Below are 17,235 nucleotides of genomic sequence, written 5' to 3'. Positions count from 1 at the left end.
CATATCATCGATGAGGTAGGCATTCCCATACTCAGATAGAAAACTTTAACTAATTGACTATCTACTGCTCTGATACAGGAATGATTTTGCAGTACATCATAATCATAGACTTTTGTAGACACAGTATGGACACAGCCATCTGTTTATGATTAGTCTGTTGTATAATGAATACAAAACTCCTCGCAGCCTGGATGGTGGAAACTAGATCCAGGGTCTTCATTTCTACTTCCCGAACAGGTACGATTCTATCCATGCGAATAAATGAGTTGATGTCGAACATGGTAGAAACCACTTGATTACCAGTCAATGATGTAAAATGCTAACAAGTGTGAGAGAGACCACCGGTGATGTCAATGGTTCTCAAAGTACCCAGTACAATCCATGAGATGTGAATGAATGAGTTGATGTCGAACATTTCACGGAATCCTTCGATCGAAAGTCAATGATGTAAACCATCGTCAAAGGCGAGAAACCTGCCATTGATGCATGCAGATTTCAAGGTACTGACGATTCCTAGGTCATCTTTCTAGATAATGTGCTGATGTCGATAGAAAGCGACCCATTGCAGGCAAGCCCACAACACGAAATCATAGATCAAGTTGAAGAAATGTAGCTGTAAGGACTGACTCAGGGATGGTCAAAATGGATGACGGGTATTTTGCAGATGAATGGTTTATATGCAGAGACCTCTTGAACACATAACGACACGACAGATAGCTTGGTGACATTTGACCCAAAGTTAATACCCGGCTGAAGACTTTCAATGTGGTTTGATCAACTGTGAGGCAAAGGATTTGGATTTCCCAACCCAGGTGAATGAAAAGTGTCGTGTTCAAGAGTGGTAATAAGGCTTCTTCTGAGACAAAGGATAACAAATAGGCTCATTTTTCTCTCTTTTCCCCCACCATTTCTGGCAAGTACCTCTTTATTTTTAACAAGCTTGAGGAGGATAACATATGCTTGATTATAAGCTCATCCTTCAGATGAGTCCAACTTAGTTTTGATTCGAACCCTAAGAAGGAGTGGTCCGTTCCTGTTTGTAATCGAACAGGTTCTTTACTGTGAAATTTTAATGAGTCCAGTATAGGAGAAACTCGGCGTTTTTCATTTTTAGAGAGTCTGAAAAAACTTAAGAAGACTCCAGATTGAACTTTTTCGTAAAGTTGTGTCTCCCAAGCCCGAAAAAGTATAAAATAATACTTGAGAGAACCGCTTGATCTTGCGACCAAGGAGTACTTTCATTATTAGTGCCTCTGACCTGAAAAGTAAAAAGCGATCAAGGACACGTCGTTTTATTTCCAGTATCGAGTTTGAAACGACAAAAACCCGGCAATCTTTTCCTGTTTTTACGGTCAGAAAAGAGCTATAAGGGGACCGTCTTTTAATTCCGTTTTAACGAGTGTAAAAGAAACGCTCGGCAATATTTTCATGTTTTAGGAGTCAGAAAAGGGCTTAAAAGATGACTCTGGTGTTTTGGTTCGTGAAAAATGATAATTTTCCCTGAAAGTCTTTTTGTCCTGCACAAAAACAACACATTACTCATACCTGTTTAAGATAGGCAAAAATACATTGAAAAATATCCTTCCATGGTGAAAAATAAACAAACTTAGCATTCATTTATCCAAAAAACCTATAAAAAGACCTTTTACCATGTCATTTTTACCATTTTACTGCTGAGGGAGAGAAAAGGGCTTTTGGCAAGAAACTTCCCATGGACTTTACGGAGAATCCGACCGTCGGAATCGAGCGTCGTCTCTTTCAAGTATTTCACAACATCCTCTTCTTTGTTTTCATCCGTTTAGAATTTCATTTTAAGCCCTAGTTTGATTTTTTGGGGGCTTTGGGGTTTCAAGATCCGCTTCTCGGGGTACGCAAGTGCCCCATGGGCGACTTGCGTACCCCGACATTTTCGTTAATGGGAAGATGGCAGGAGTACGCAGCCTACCTTCAGAACAGCTGCGTACCCACGCTCTGTTTTCTGAAAGCGGGGTGCGTACTCCGCGCAAAGTAAATTTAAAACCCCAAATCTCAAAACTAAACGATTAATTTTTGATTTAATGAATTCTAATTAATGTTTTCTGGTGTGTAGATTGCCCACCATGCTTGATTGCCGCGAAAGAGAACACGAAGATGTCGATTTGGCCGCAATAGATCATCAACCTTCCATTGATGCTTTGAAGGCATGCGGTCTCTACAAATACTGGGCCATACCTGGCATGAGGGCCCAGGTGCGATTCCTAGAGTGGCTGGTTGAAAGGTGGAACGTTCAGGATCAATGCTTTTACATCGGAGGGCACCAGCTCGAGATAGAGCCCTCAGACATATATTTTCTCACTGGTTTGCCTAATAGGGGCGAGCAACTGACTCTGTCCGGGACTAGGCCGGGTGGCCAATCCCTTGCTAGTCTTCGGCTAGAGTGGTGCAATAATCATCACCAGGAGAAGGGGATAGAAATCAAATACATATCCCTGCTGAACTTATGGTAATTTCCTTTACAGTTACCAGACTCTGCGGCGCAGTCGCTTTGCATATTTCCACCGGGTCTCAAATGCGGATGGCGATAGATTGCTTCCGAGGCACCATTTTCAACTGGTGCGACGCTGTGTTGGCCAATATGAAGGGCCAACTGACTAGGGCAAAGAACGGGCAATTAAAGTCCTTTGGATATGGGCCTCTAGTTGTGAGCTTTTCCCTAGAGAGGGTTCCGATGCTGATCCCACAGCATCTCACTGTTGCAGTTGGGCCTCCTCGGGAGCCAAAGTTGATGCGATGGGTTGCGGTGATGGCCCGACATCCTGATGAGGGAGCGGGAGCTGTCCGATTTCCTGCGGGTTACTTTCACTGGTTGGAGGACCAGGTCTTTGTGATCCAGGATTTCCCTTATGCCGGAGTGGATTTTCGTGGTGATCCGGACATGGTTCTTCCACAGGGAGAACAATGGGATGACAGAGGTAGTTCATTTTTCACAAGTTTTTAAATTATTTACTTTTTTGTTTTTTATATCGTCTCAAAACTGACAGTGACAATTTTCAAAATGTAGATGTAGGTCCACAGCGTCCGGCCAATCTCCGGCCATTCGAGAGAAGAGTACCAGTTGCACCAGCACCGGCCCCACAGGATGCGGCCACAGACACCTTAGCCGAGTTGGAACAGGACCTAGAGCGTCTCACGGCGGAGATACTAGAGACGACTATAGACGATATTCCTATCCGACTTCAGCGCTATGTGGTCGCAGTCCCAGGACCTTTCAGGAGGTTCCTGTGTAGGGTAGCGCGGGCAGTGGTGTCGTATAGAGAGCACCACCAGTGATTGGCTAGTCACTTTTTGTAGACACATGTGACATTTTGGTTTTTTTGTACTTATCATTTTTGCCGATCATAAGGTGTTTTTCAACCTATGATCGAAGACGATGTATATTTTTTGACACACTCCTATCTATATATATATCATTATTACCGGCTTATATTGTTAAACATGTATGATGAAATGTTTTTAAATTTACATTTATGATTATCGCAAATGTCTGTCTAACATTCGAGAAGCAATTGCATCTGCTAATGTATTTAATGACCTTGGAATATGTTGATATTCAATGTAATCAAATTCACGTTCCAAGAGGCGCACTCTCAAAAATAACCTTAATAACACTGGATTTCTAATGGCATATACTCTATTAAGCTATAATACAACAAGTTCAGAATCTAACCTCACTATCAAACTCCGAATCCCAAATGAAATAGATTCAGATAATAACTCAATCACTGCACTGTATTCTGCAATGTTGTTTGTTGTTTGACCGAGGCTCACCCCATGCATAGAAACTAACTCGTCAGAGGGCGAATAGATAACCCAGGTTGCGGAAGAGATATTTCGTGTACTACGACAAGCACCATCATTGAATCCAATGTACGTTTGGAGAGGTGTCGACATCTGCAATATCAAGAGTAAAACCAAGATAAGCCAGAATAACGACGAAAACACACTTTCTAAGCTAAGCACACTGTCTAAACTAACAAACACACCAGCTAGAAAGAAAAATTAACCTAACTAACCTAACTAAAATCTCCACACCCATCGTTTAAGCATAATACCTCTTTAGGTAAAGTCCATTTCTGGGTTTACCCAAAGAGTCTCCATCAAAGTCAACTAACTCATAGGCCCCTTTTGCTAGCTTTCGCTTAACAATGTAGGGTCCATGCCACATAAAAACGAATTTTCCAGCCCCTAATTTATCGTTAGCTTGATCATATAATAGCACTAGGTCTCCTTCCGAAAAATTTCGAGGGGTCACGTTACGGTCATACTGAGCTTTCATCCGTTTTGCATGAGTCTCGATTGCCAGTGCAGCATCGCATCAAGTCTCATCTAATTGAGCTAAGTATAATAAACGCTTCTCCTCTTCGGAAGTAGCTGGAAGTAATTCGACAGCCATTTGAAGTGATGGGATTTCGCATTCAATAGGCAGCACAGCTTCCAAACCATAAACTAGTTGGAAAGAGTGAACCCTGTTGATGTTTTCACTGAGGTTCGGTACGCCCAAAGCACTGAAAATAACATGTTGTGCCAATTCGACTGATGAATACCAATGATTCGTCGGATCATGATAACTAGAACTTTGTTGATGGACTCAACCAAACCATTTGCTTGGGGATAATAAGGAGTAGAACTATCATGACGTAAACCAAGCTGCCCTGTAAGTTCTGTCATCATAATGTTTCGAAAATGGCGCCCATGGTTAGTGATTATCGCTTGCGGGACACCAAACCTAGCAATAATGTGATTGAATACGAAAATTGCAGCTGTCTTGCTGTCAGCCTCGAATGTAGGCATCGCCTCGGCCCACTTAGTAAAATAATCAACCGCAAGGATGATATACGCATGCCCCCCGGTCGAGTGAGGGTTACATGTAATAAAGTCAATACCCCATTTGGCAAAAGCACCAATGGTAATTATAGGGTGGAGAGGAGCAGGTGGTGCGTGCATCTTGCAATCAAACACTTGACAGTTGTGGCATTTTCGGACTGCAATGATACAATATTTAAACATGGACGGCCAGAAGTAGCTAGCACGCAACACCTTCTGAGGTGTGGCATACCCAGACATATGACCGCCACATGCCCCAGAGTGACAGTCATTCAAAACCCTTTCTGCCTCTTCATGAGTTAAGCAACGTCGGAAAACCAAGTCTGCCCCACGGCGATAAAGAGTATCTCCAATAATTTTGTACTGTTGGGACTGGAATCGAATTTTCCGACGTTCCGACTTTGAAGCTTCGGGCCAAAAGGATTGGGTTTGGAGATAGAAGATTATATCCCCATACCACGGATCTAAAGATTCATCCGCAATGGGTTCCTCTACCACAGTTTCTGTGTCAGCACGCGGGAAGTCACACATCAACTCTGCAAAAACTAAAGATTTCTTAGACTTAGATTTTTCAAACTCCAAGTCGAACTCTTGCAAGATAACAATCCATTTAGAGTACTTGCCCCCTAGCAATTGTTTAGTCAAAATATAGATCATAGGGTTGCAATCCGAAATGACTGTAGTTTTACGGAGAAGAATGTAATGACGAAAACGTTGGACAGCCTGAACGGCTGCCAGGGCCAATTTCTCCACATGCGAATATTTTAGCTCAGTTGGATTTAACGTCCTACTAAGATAATATATCACATGTTCCGTTGCGAATTCGTCTTCCTGAACTAACACCATTCCAATAGTGGAATGAGAGGGAGCGAGGTACAAAAAGTAATCTCGGTTGTAGTTGGGAGGATGCAACGACGGTGCATGGGTCAACGCGTGTTTAAGTGCATCAAAAGATTGCTGAGCTATCTCATCCCAAGAGAATTGAGCGTTCTGTTTCAACAACCGCGTAAAACCTTTTGTGACCTCGGCGTAGTTAGGAATGAATCGGCGTAAAAAGATTGCTTTCCCCTGCAAACAATGGAGTTGGCGGAGACTCGAAGGAGGAGGCAATTTGATGATAGCTTCTACCTTCGAGGGATCGACGCGAAGGCCGGCTTTTGAAACTACAAATCCCAGCAATCGTCCCACTTCTATACAGAAGACACATTTGTGTGGGTTAAACCGTATACGATAATGCCTACACCTCATAAAAATTGCTCGTAAATGGACAAGGTGATCAGCTCGATGTAAGGAGTGAGCGGGAAAATCATCGAGATATGGTTGCACAATGTGCTCGATGTCATGAAATGCATAAGACATCGCCCTTTGAAAAGTGGCTTCGGCATTCTTAAACCCAAAAGGTAATTTGCAATAAGCAAATGTGCCCCATGGACAAATGAAAGCCGTTTTTGGTTGATCGGCAGGTAGAATATTGATTTGGTTGTAACCAGAAAAACCGTCCATAAAGGAAAATATTTCACTGCCGGCACAATCATCAATTATTTGATCGATATAGGGTGTTGGATAGTTTTCCTTGGGACAAGCACGATTGATATCCCTATAGTCGATACATATTCTTATTTTTCCCTGTCTCTTGTTAACTGGAACAATATTCGATACCTAATCCGTTAACGGGATCGGATAAATGAAACCTGCTTTCAACAGCTTCTCAACTTCTACTTTAATTGTAGCTGCTTTCCAAGGGTGTATCTGATGCAGACGTTGCCGAACGGGTTTAGCGTCCGGGCAAGTCTTGATCTCATGAACAACAATGGAGGGATCAATTCCTGGCATTTCCTCATAGGACCAGGCAAACACGTCGCGGAATTCTTGAAATAGGGCCTTGTATGTTTGAATTTCGTCATCTGAACACGAGGCACCTATATGAATGTGTTCAACAATTTCGGGCTTCACTGAAATGTCAATGGGAATAGTGCGAGAAATGTTTCCCAAATTCAGCTCTGAATCAGGATGTTTCATTGGACTCTGAGCGTCTTTGACATATTCAGCTGTAAAGATTGATGAGAAATCGTTTTCAAAACGATCATCCTCAGGTAAAAACGAAGATCTATGATGGAGATCTTCCCATGGTAAATCGTCTACACACAGGACTTCAAAAAGTTGTTCGTCAGATGACACAACTTCGGGAAACGTTATTAACTCCGAGGTTGACGCGAAAAGGGATTCCTCACGGACCATATTCATTTGGTCGATTTTGGTTAAACGCGGGTCGGTAAAAGACTGCACGACTTCATAAGCAATTTCATATGGACTCAAAGGCATAGCATCACCGAACGAGTCTATCTCAGATTCAGATGGGACAATCCAAGGATCATCGTAAATAATAGTATCTGACGTAATCATATGAATGAATGCGAATGAAGGGTCTGCGTTGATTGGAGGAAAAGGAAAAGGTCCCAGTAAACCGGAATCTTTAACTAATCCTACGCCAACATCCTTATAAGGGATAGTCGTTTTACCGACATGCTGGATACTCTCTGAAGAGGCTGGGTCGGATGAAAAGAAAGCCATCTGGTCTATTGTCATGATCTTGCCATTATGTGGAAACTTTATAACTCTGAAGACCAATGAGACGACCGCTGTCATAGCGTAAGACCAATTTCGACCCAAGAGAAGGTTGTAGTCTAGAGGGGCATCAACCACCTCCACATCCAGACTAATGGTTTTTCCTTCAACCCCTATAGGCAAATCCTGTAAAATGCCAAACGGATGGAACCCACGGCTATCAAAGGCCTTAAGAATTGTCGGGGATTGGTTCAGCGAAGGAGAACCAAGCGATCTCCAACACTGAATCGACATAATACACGTGGAAGCTCCCTCATCAATTACAGTCCGATGAATAGGCCTGTTTTTGACTATCACTGGAATCTGGAAAGCCATCTGATGAGGGAGACGCGGTGTACTATTTTCTAGATCAAATATTATCAGGTTCGGGTCCTGAACATCAACAGCTCCTATAGCCAACAAAAGTAATTTTCGCTGTGATGGGCATGATTGCAGCACTTCTAAAGCCGACATTGCTGAGGGTGAAACAGCTAAATCCTCAACAATGTTGTAATTCTGGGCCGCTCTCGCATGTGGATTGAAAGCAGACCTCCGAAGTACACCCTTGGCGGGCAGTTTGATTACTAAGTCAGGGTTAGGTTTCTCGATCTGTAGTGGATCGGAACCGGGAGTTGAGGTTGATGGATTTGAATGAGAAGATTCTGCTTCTTTCGATCCATCAACAGGACTTTTACTACCATAATCGTGTGATCGAGTCGCAATCCTTACATGAGACATCATCAATATGGGTTCTTCAGTGGCACCCGAGGAAGAACCTATCATCTTACTCTCCTGCTTTGGAAATGGATCTTTCAAAACAGCAGGAGTTGAGGAACCTTTGACGATTTTCACAACCTCGGCCCGATGGGGACAATCTCTTGTAAAATTATCCTCTTCACAAATAAGACAAGGATATCGAGGTTTGCGCTTTTCGTCATTGGTTTCCAACTTTTCTGTTTTCTCCTTTGGAGTCTTGTCTGCTTTACCCTTCTTCTTACCCTTCTTCTTCCCACTGTTTTTTGATTTAGCCGTAGATGACTCTACAGCGTGAATATCAGCGGAAATTTTAGGAGAAGACTCTCTTGTCGGGGAATCTGGTAAGGTTATAATGGGCGAAGAATTCTTTGAAGATTTCTTCTTGCTTTTAGTATTTATCGTACCAATCATGCCATCAGCAGCATGAGATCCCGAAGGAGCAGCGGCGATTTGATTTGACTTTGGAAGATCTGGGATCTTTTCATGTAACGTACCTGACTCAGTGTAAACTAAGTCAAGGTACTGCGCTTGAGCAATTACTTGCTCCTCAGTAACTACTTCGGCCTTAGCTACGTCTTCAGTAATCTTCGGTAATAATGATTTAACAAACCATTCAACTAAGATTTGGTCCGGGATAAAAACTTTCACTAATCGTCGTCGACGTCTCCATTCATGTATATGATCGGAGATATAAGTGGACTTCGACTGTTTTAATGAAGTTAGTAGCTCCGTGCCATTATCATATCTGACCAGCAACTGAAAATGAGTTAGGAACGAGGTAGCTAACTGACTAAAATTGTAAAAAGAGGCCCGTGGTAACTCAATGTACCACTTGGCCGCGAGACCAATGAGCGTACGCTGGAAAAGACGTAAGCGGATCGAATCATCCGAGATGGAATTTGAAGCACACCAGAGGTGGTAAGTCATCACATGATTGGACGGATCCTCTCCATACTTACCTTCGAACTTGGGTATATCACTGGGCAACTTATTTGGCATTGGCGGCCAAAACGAAAGATAATTTATTAGATCGTTTGTTAGGCGCGACAAGTCTGGTAAATCCAAAGTTGCGATAAACGGTAATTGCCGATTAGGATCCCTAAAACTCTGGGTCACAAGACCAGTCCCAGGAGGAGGATATCTTGGATAACTTGGAATAGGTATCGCATTCGGGATATTGTATCCTCCTGGAAAACCAGGATTAACCGAACCGTACTGGGGTAGCTGAGGTTGTTGATAAGTGTACCTAGGATACTGTTGATACTGGTAAATCGGCTGTTGTACAGCAGGCCCGTATTGGTACTGTCCCTGGTACGGTTGATAAGCGAATTGTGGTTGACTAGTGACAACCGTACTTAAACTAGGTTGTCCTACAGGCATCTGAACCGTAGTTTGAATCGTAGATCGAGACAATGGTAAAGATGTCTGAGGAGTAGTTGCAGAGACAGTAGAAACCGGAGCTGTCGATACTCCAGAAGTAAGTGTGGTGGAAGAAGCAGATGTTGCGGTAGTTGCAGTAGTCGTTTGAGATGGAGTACTTGTTGGCATTATGATTCAAGTGTTGTCCTTGATGGCAACTCACTCAGAAGGTTGGTACAGGTGCTCAGAGACTGGTACAGGTGATGACAACTTAACTAGAAGACAGATCTCAGTACAGCAGGACAAGAAAGAGATATACGCAGGTTCAGCAAGGATAATCAGCGTGTACACGCAGGTTGGCTTCAGCAAAAGCGCGTGTATGTGGAAACGTACCTTTGGTCCATGGCGGTTAGTCCTTGGAAGTTGTGCCTATGGTTTCGGACCATTGTGTCTCGACGGGCGTGTCGATCCCTAGTATTGAAGTTGATGGTATTGTGTTTCTATGGTTTTGGCTCTTGGTATTGAACAAGGCCTAAAGCTATATAAGGAGAAGATCACTAGGCAAAGTAGCATGGATTGTGTGTGGCTGACGCAGTGAGAGGATCTGGTATTGTTGGTTATCTGTTCGGGACGCTTGGTAAGGGTCGGATCTGACAGCAAAGGCAGAAGTAATCATTTCTAGATCTGCACGCGGGTTGCCTTTGGAGAAAGCGCGTATACACGCGGTTTTGGTACAGTGAAGTAGCGTATGCATGATAAGGGTTGATATTTCAGGTTGTTGCTTGCAGAGTTCTAGATTCTGGTTTGGGTTCTGTGTTCTTGATGACAGGGTTTCAGTGATTCGGTATTGGGTTGTTTAATGAATTATGATGCAAGTATAAGTTGATGATTGTATTGCGGTAATGTTTGCTTTGTACTCTTGGATCCAGTCTGAAAATTGATGAAACGTGGTCCCTGAAGGTTGTAGGGTCAGCACCTACGTACTAGTAAATGGATCAGCTAGTACAAGAGCTGAGGGGGTTGTAGCTCCCTTCCAAAAGTAGTTGGAAAACGAAAGAGAGGGTTGTAGCCCTCTGCAGGTTGTAGCCTGCATACTGGTAAAGGACTGCACCAGTATATTGTAAAAGAAGTTTCTCATTAAAGAAAGAAAGAGACGAATTGCAGCAGGTGGTTTTCACCCACATTGGGTTTCCACCTTATATCATGGTGTTCATGTGTGTGGCTCTTGTGTGATGATTCTGTTCTGTTATACTGCACCTGTTTACTCCTAAATTGCTTAATAATGTTCTGATGCATTTACTGAAGATAAGATTAACTGAATCATAAGATATCTGCATATACGCTAGTTGCTTTAGACACAGTCGCGTGTACACGCTGGTTCACTTAACAGAAGTCGCGTATATGTTTCTGAGTAGGAAATTGAAAAGGTTTTATTAATCTGATAATACGGATTCACCCCCCCTCTCAGTATTATTTCCAACAATTGGTATCAGAGCAGGTCCTTCAGAGGAAGCTTGATCGCTTGAAGGAAAAGATCCATCAAAATGGCTAATCCAGAAAGAGAGGCACACATCAGGCCACCAGTCTTTGACGGGAACAATTTTACTCACTGGAAGATAAGAACCACTGCATATTTACAGTCTCTTGGAGCAGAAGTTTGGGGACTCATAGAAGGAGGATACAAATTCCCATCAGCAACTCCTACAGATCCAGCAGAGAAAAAGAAATATGAGCTCAATGCCAAAGTAGTTAATGTCCTATTGGGTACTTTGACTCAATCAGAATTTATGAAGATCATGCATCTCAAATCAGCTAAGGAAATATGGGACAAAATCGTTACAAGCTACGAAGGAGATGATCTGGTAAAAATAGCGAAGCTTCAAACTCTCAGAATCCGGTATGAAACTCTTAAGATGCGAAGTAATGAAAGCGTAGCTAATTATTTCCTGCGTATGGATGAGATTGTGAATTGTATGAGGGATCTGGGTGAAGAATTTGAGGAAGTTGTCTTAGTTCAAAAGGTTTTGAGATCTCTGTCTACTAAATTTGATTCTAAAGTATCTGCCGTAGAAGAAAAGGAGAATGTGCGAAAACTTACCATGTCACAGCTTCACGGGATCCTAACTGCTTTTGAAATGCGACTAGAGGTACCACCAGAAGCCGCATTCGAAGTGTCAGAGGAAGAAGATGAGGTAAATTTTGTCAAGAATCTTGAACGTGGAACTGGACGGTTCAAAGATAAGCTGCCTTTCAAATGTTTTCTATGTGGTAGAGTTGGTCACTATGCTGCTAGATGTCCTCATAACAAAGAAAGGATATATGAACAAGATGGTAGAAGCTATTATTCCCATATTAAAAGTTCATTTAATGATAGTGAAGATATTAGAAGTCTCATGGCGCACAAGAAGAAGAATGCTTCATCCAATGATAGCGAGGATATTAAAAGTCTCATGGCACATGAAGAGAAGAATGCAGAAACTGAAGAAGCTGCCAAATTAAAAGAACTATTGGAAACGGAAACCAGGGTAAGGGAGAAATTGCAGGATATAGCAAAAGATCAGAGCACAACTATTCAGAGACTTGAATCAAAGATCCTCTCTCTAAAAGAAGATCTTGAAGATCAAGAACATGAAGTGATCAAACTAAAGCGACAAGTAGAAGAAGGGAGAAAAGTTGAAGAAGACCTAAGGAAGCAGTATCTGAAAAAGGAAGAACAACATCAAGTTGAGGTAAATATCTTGAAAGGTAAACTAGAAGAAAAGGATAAGCTTTTACGATTTCAAGATAGTTCTAAAGTCTTGGATGATATTCTTAATAGTCAAAGATCTCCTGCTATCAAGACTGGTCTTGGTTTTCATGAATATGTTGAAGGTGAATCTAGTTCACAAGGTGAGACAAGAAACTCTAATGAGAAATCTGAAATGCTCAAGGAACAACCAAGAAAAGAAATTCCTCAAGGAAGATCCTTTACTCCTAACTATGAACGTGATAGACGATTATTTCCTCCGCTGAATAAAGTTGAATGTTATGTATGTCATAATCTTGGACATGTTGCAGCCAGATGCAGAAGTAGAATGGTTCAAGAAAGATCATCTCATCCCAGGTATTTCAGAGGGTATTGCTTTGCCTGTAATGCATATGGACACAAAGCATTTGAGTGTGATAGAAGGAACATGAAAAATATAAGGTGCTATACATGCAACAACTATGGGCATAAAGCAAGGGAATGCAGAAGCAGATTTCAAAATTCAAGACAAGGGGACCATACATCATCACAGTTGCAGGAATTGAAGAAGACAGAGGCAGAAAGGTGTGGGATAACTCAGACAGCTGACATAACAGACACAGGGGAATCTGAAAGTGATGAAATTCAGTATTCCATCCTGCATACGCTGATAGACTGAAGACAAGTCGCGTATATACGCGAGTTACAGGCTGCAAAGTCGCGTATATGAAGAAAGGGCAGCAGAACAGACCCAGGTTCAGTCATGGTTGGCTCAGGCTCAGGGGGAGCAGAACAGACTCAGGAAATGGTTCAGACATGGTTGGCTTACACTCAGGGGGAGAATATTCTTCGAATAATGCATTGTTGGCATTATGGTTAGAAGGTGTTGATAAAGTCTATGAAGCTAAATGATACATCTTACTGTTTAGGAATGGTATTGCAGGCTGATGGTACAGATCATGATGCTGTTGGTGGCTTTCATAAGTCTTGGTCTAGATATTTCATCACTATGTCATGTATCTCTTTTATGATGTCAAGGTCATGTAACGGCCTATGTTGGTTTCCCCACTATGCCTGGGATGAATGATGAAATGTTCATGTATTATCATGTATCTTCACATGGTTAGGTGAATGAGTCAATATTGGGATATCCCCACTAGGTTGGGTGATGAATGTATGTTGAGTCTTTTGGTGATAGGAAGGTCTTCTATGATGTATAAGTCTTTGTTCTTCTTGTAGAACATCTTTTACAGATCTTGCCTACAGTCAAGGGGAGCATGAACAGCACTTTTCAGCAAGAGCAGGATGGATAGATTGGTACACTTTGGCATACACAAAGGGGGAGCACATTTGGAGATTTCAGCATATACTCAGGGGGAGTATGGACAGCAGTATGGTCAGCAGAAGGTATACCAAGGAAGAGAATATCTTGGTCCACCCTTTGCCCTTGATGTCAAAGGGGAGAGTGACTTGGTGTGGTGGTTGCCATCAAGTCCAAAGGGGGAGATTGTTGGCATTATGATTCAAGTGTTGTCCTTGATGGCAACTCACTCAGAAGGTTGGTACAGGTGCTCAGAGACTGGTACAGGTGATGACAACTTAACTAGAAGACAGATCTCAGTACAGCAGGACAAGAAAGAGATATACGCAGGTTCAGCAAGGATAATCAGCGTGTACACGCAGGTTGGCTTCAGCAAAAGCGCGTGTATGTGGAAACGTACCTTTGGTCCATGGCGGTTAGTCCTTGGAAGTTGTGCCTATGGTTTCGGACCATTGTGTCTCGACGGGCGTGTCGATCCCTAGTATTGAAGTTGATGGTATTGTGTTTCTATGGTTTTGGCTCTTGGTATTGAACAAGGCCTAAAGCTATATAAGGAGAAGATCACTAGGCAAAGTAGCATGGATTGTGTGTGGCTGACGCAGTGAGAGGATCTGGTATTGTTGGTTATCTGTTCGGGACGCTTGGTAAGGGTCGGATCTGACAGCAAAGGCAGAAGTAATCATTTCTAGATCTGCACGCGGGTTGCCTTTGGAGAAAGCGCGTATACACGCGGTTTTGGTACAGTGAAGTAGCGTATGCATGATAAGGGTTGATATTTCAGGTTGTTGCTTGCAGAGTTCTAGATTCTGGTTTGGGTTCTGTGTTCTTGATGACAGGGTTTCAGTGATTCGGTATTGGGTTGTTTAATGAATTATGATGCAAGTATAAGTTGATGATTGTATTGCGGTAATGTTTGCTTTGTACTCTTGGATCCAGTCTGAAAATTGATGAAACGTGGTCCCTGAAGGTTGTAGGGTCAGCACCTACGTACTAGTAAATGGATCAGCTAGTACAAGAGTTGAGGGGGTTGTAGCTCCCTTCCAAAAGTAGTTGGAAAATGAAAGAGAGGGTTGTAGCCCTCTGCAGGTTGTGGCCTGCATACTGGTAAAGGACTGCACCAGTATATTGTAAAAGAAGTTTCTCATTAAAGAAAGAAAGAGACGAATTGCAGCAGGTGGTTTTCACCCACATTGGGTTTCCACCTTATATCATGGTGTTCATGTGTGTGGCTCTTGTGTGATGATTCTGTTCTGTTATACTGCACCTGTTTACTCCTAAATTGCTTAATAATGTTCTGATGCATTTACTGAAGATAAGATTAACTGAATCATAAGATATCTGCATATACGCTAGTTGCTTTAGACAGAGTAGCGTGTACACGCTGGTTCACTTAACAGAAGTCGCGTATATGTTTCTGAGTAGGAAATTGAAAAGGTTTTATTAATCTGATAATACTGATTCACCCCCCCTCTCAGTATTATTTCCAACAGTACTAGGTGCAATTGGCGACTGAGTAACTACCGAAGGTACAGAAGTTTGAACATTAGACTGGACTGGTTGCTGGGATGGACCAGCAACTAAGGGTTGTCCAGCTTGAGATGACAACTGTACACTTGGCTGCAATACCTATTGAACTTGCAATGGATCCCACACTATGTTCATTCCGGGGTATTGACCCATTACAGGTTAAGGATATTGAGATCCATAACCAGATTGGGGGTAGGATTGATAACTGAAAGGCACAGTTCCCGTACCTTGAACAAATGATTGACCTTGAGGTGGTTGATAACCTTGACTCGAGTATTAACCTTGAGGTTGATAACCTTGAGGCAAATACTGATACTGGGGTTGACCTTGACCTTGAGGTTGATACCCTTGAGGTAAATACTGATACTGAGGTTGACCCTGGGGTACATATTGAGGCTGGGGTTGACCTTGAGGAATGTATTGTACTATGGGTACATACTGTCCTTGAGGTTTCCCCCCAGACGTTAATTGAGGCTACCCCCCAGGCGGTAATTGGCCACCTTGAGCTTCAGAACCGGGAACTGAACCTGACATCATGTAAATGTCCCCTACACCCAACGGTTTATTACCATTGTTTCCAGCTAATAACCCATGTTCAATGGGTTGAGGAGATGCTCTCGCAAAAGTACCGGAAAGTGACTGATACCCGGAGGGAACAGAAGGACCGTCGTACAAGAAAGATTCAGGAGATTGAGTGAACACGGACGACTGACCAGACATATTTACATGAGTATAAATACCTCCAGGTGGAAAAGGAGTACGAGGTGGAGAAAAACTTATCCCTGAGTTGTCTAAATAATTGGTTAACGAAAGGTACCAAGTAGTACTTCTAGGAGGACTGTAAAAGATAGATTCACGCTCCCTTAGATCAATAGTAGGTTGATCTTCAAGGATAGATACGCCAAATTCTTCCTCTGGAGCAAGTTCTTCAATAGCTATCAAACCAGCAGGAAGATTTTCGGTGATGACTCTTTCTCCCCTAGGTGAATCAGGTGCACTAGAAGTTGGAGTAACAGGTTCAGATATTAAAAACTACTAGCAAGCTCGGAAACTGCAACAGCTTCGGGATTATAACCTATTTCTAGACCTTGGTAATCTGTATGGACTACCAACGATGATTCTCCTTCTTCAGGTGAACCTACTTTACTGCCACTAGGAGTTACAAGGATTTTCAAACCTTCGTAGTGACCCGGAACCTCTTCAAGAGGTTCGCCCCGAAGTCTACGGGACTTCCTCAACAAATCGGCCACGGTAACAATCTCAGGAGACTTGCCCCGAAGTCTACGGGACTGTCTCGGTAATTCAGCCACAGTTAAAGACTTTTAACTACTGCACATGCAAAGAAAGTAAAATCTCAAAGCAAACCACCTAAAGTCTCTAAAGAACCAAACAAATTTGAAGCACATGCCTAAAGAATCTAGGGCGTCAAACCATACACAAACAGTAGCCTTCCGGACCGAAAACACTAGTTGGAGATGAAACCCAACATCGCTGAATTCAGTACAGAAGTGGTGGGCGGAACAGGTACCCCGACAACCTGCTTAATGAATAGACCGGCACAAGTTCCTCCACTTTAACCGTCTCAAGTGAAGTGAACCCCCCGGAAAATCCAAGTGAGTCTAGCCGACATCTGCTCCAGGTACAGTGGGATCTTCCCTCCACTGTCACCTCGGTAGAATCCTAAAGATAATGGTCACTAAGGTTACCAACAGCAACAAATGCACCTGGGGGAACAGTCTACGACCCGATAGCACGCAAGGGCAGAGTAACAAGCTCAATCCCCTTGCCGACTCCTTGACAATAATCCAAGGTTTACCGACAAGTGACCCCACGCTCCTCGACAATAATCTGAGGTTTACCGTTTGTAGTACGTGCGTATCTGGCGTCTTTTCCAATGAAGGAGAATTGATCCCCTCACTGGTTCGGACACAGTCTCGTGCTTCTCCTTTAAGAGGAGCTTTCCCAGAGTACAAATGAAACAGTCGGATTTATCCTACCACAAGATGAGCTACTTGTTTGGTTTTACTGTCTTGGAGAGTTAATTACTCTCCTACTCCAAGACACTAGCCTGATCTATATT

Source organism: Pinus tabuliformis, chromosome 7 (assembly GCF_031772625.1).
Source record: "Pinus tabuliformis cultivar Carrire ecotype Pingquan chromosome 7, CPIR1, whole genome shotgun sequence".
Lineage (NCBI taxonomy): Eukaryota > Viridiplantae > Streptophyta > Pinopsida > Pinales > Pinaceae > Pinus > Pinus tabuliformis.
This window is presented reverse-complemented; position numbering follows the sequence as displayed.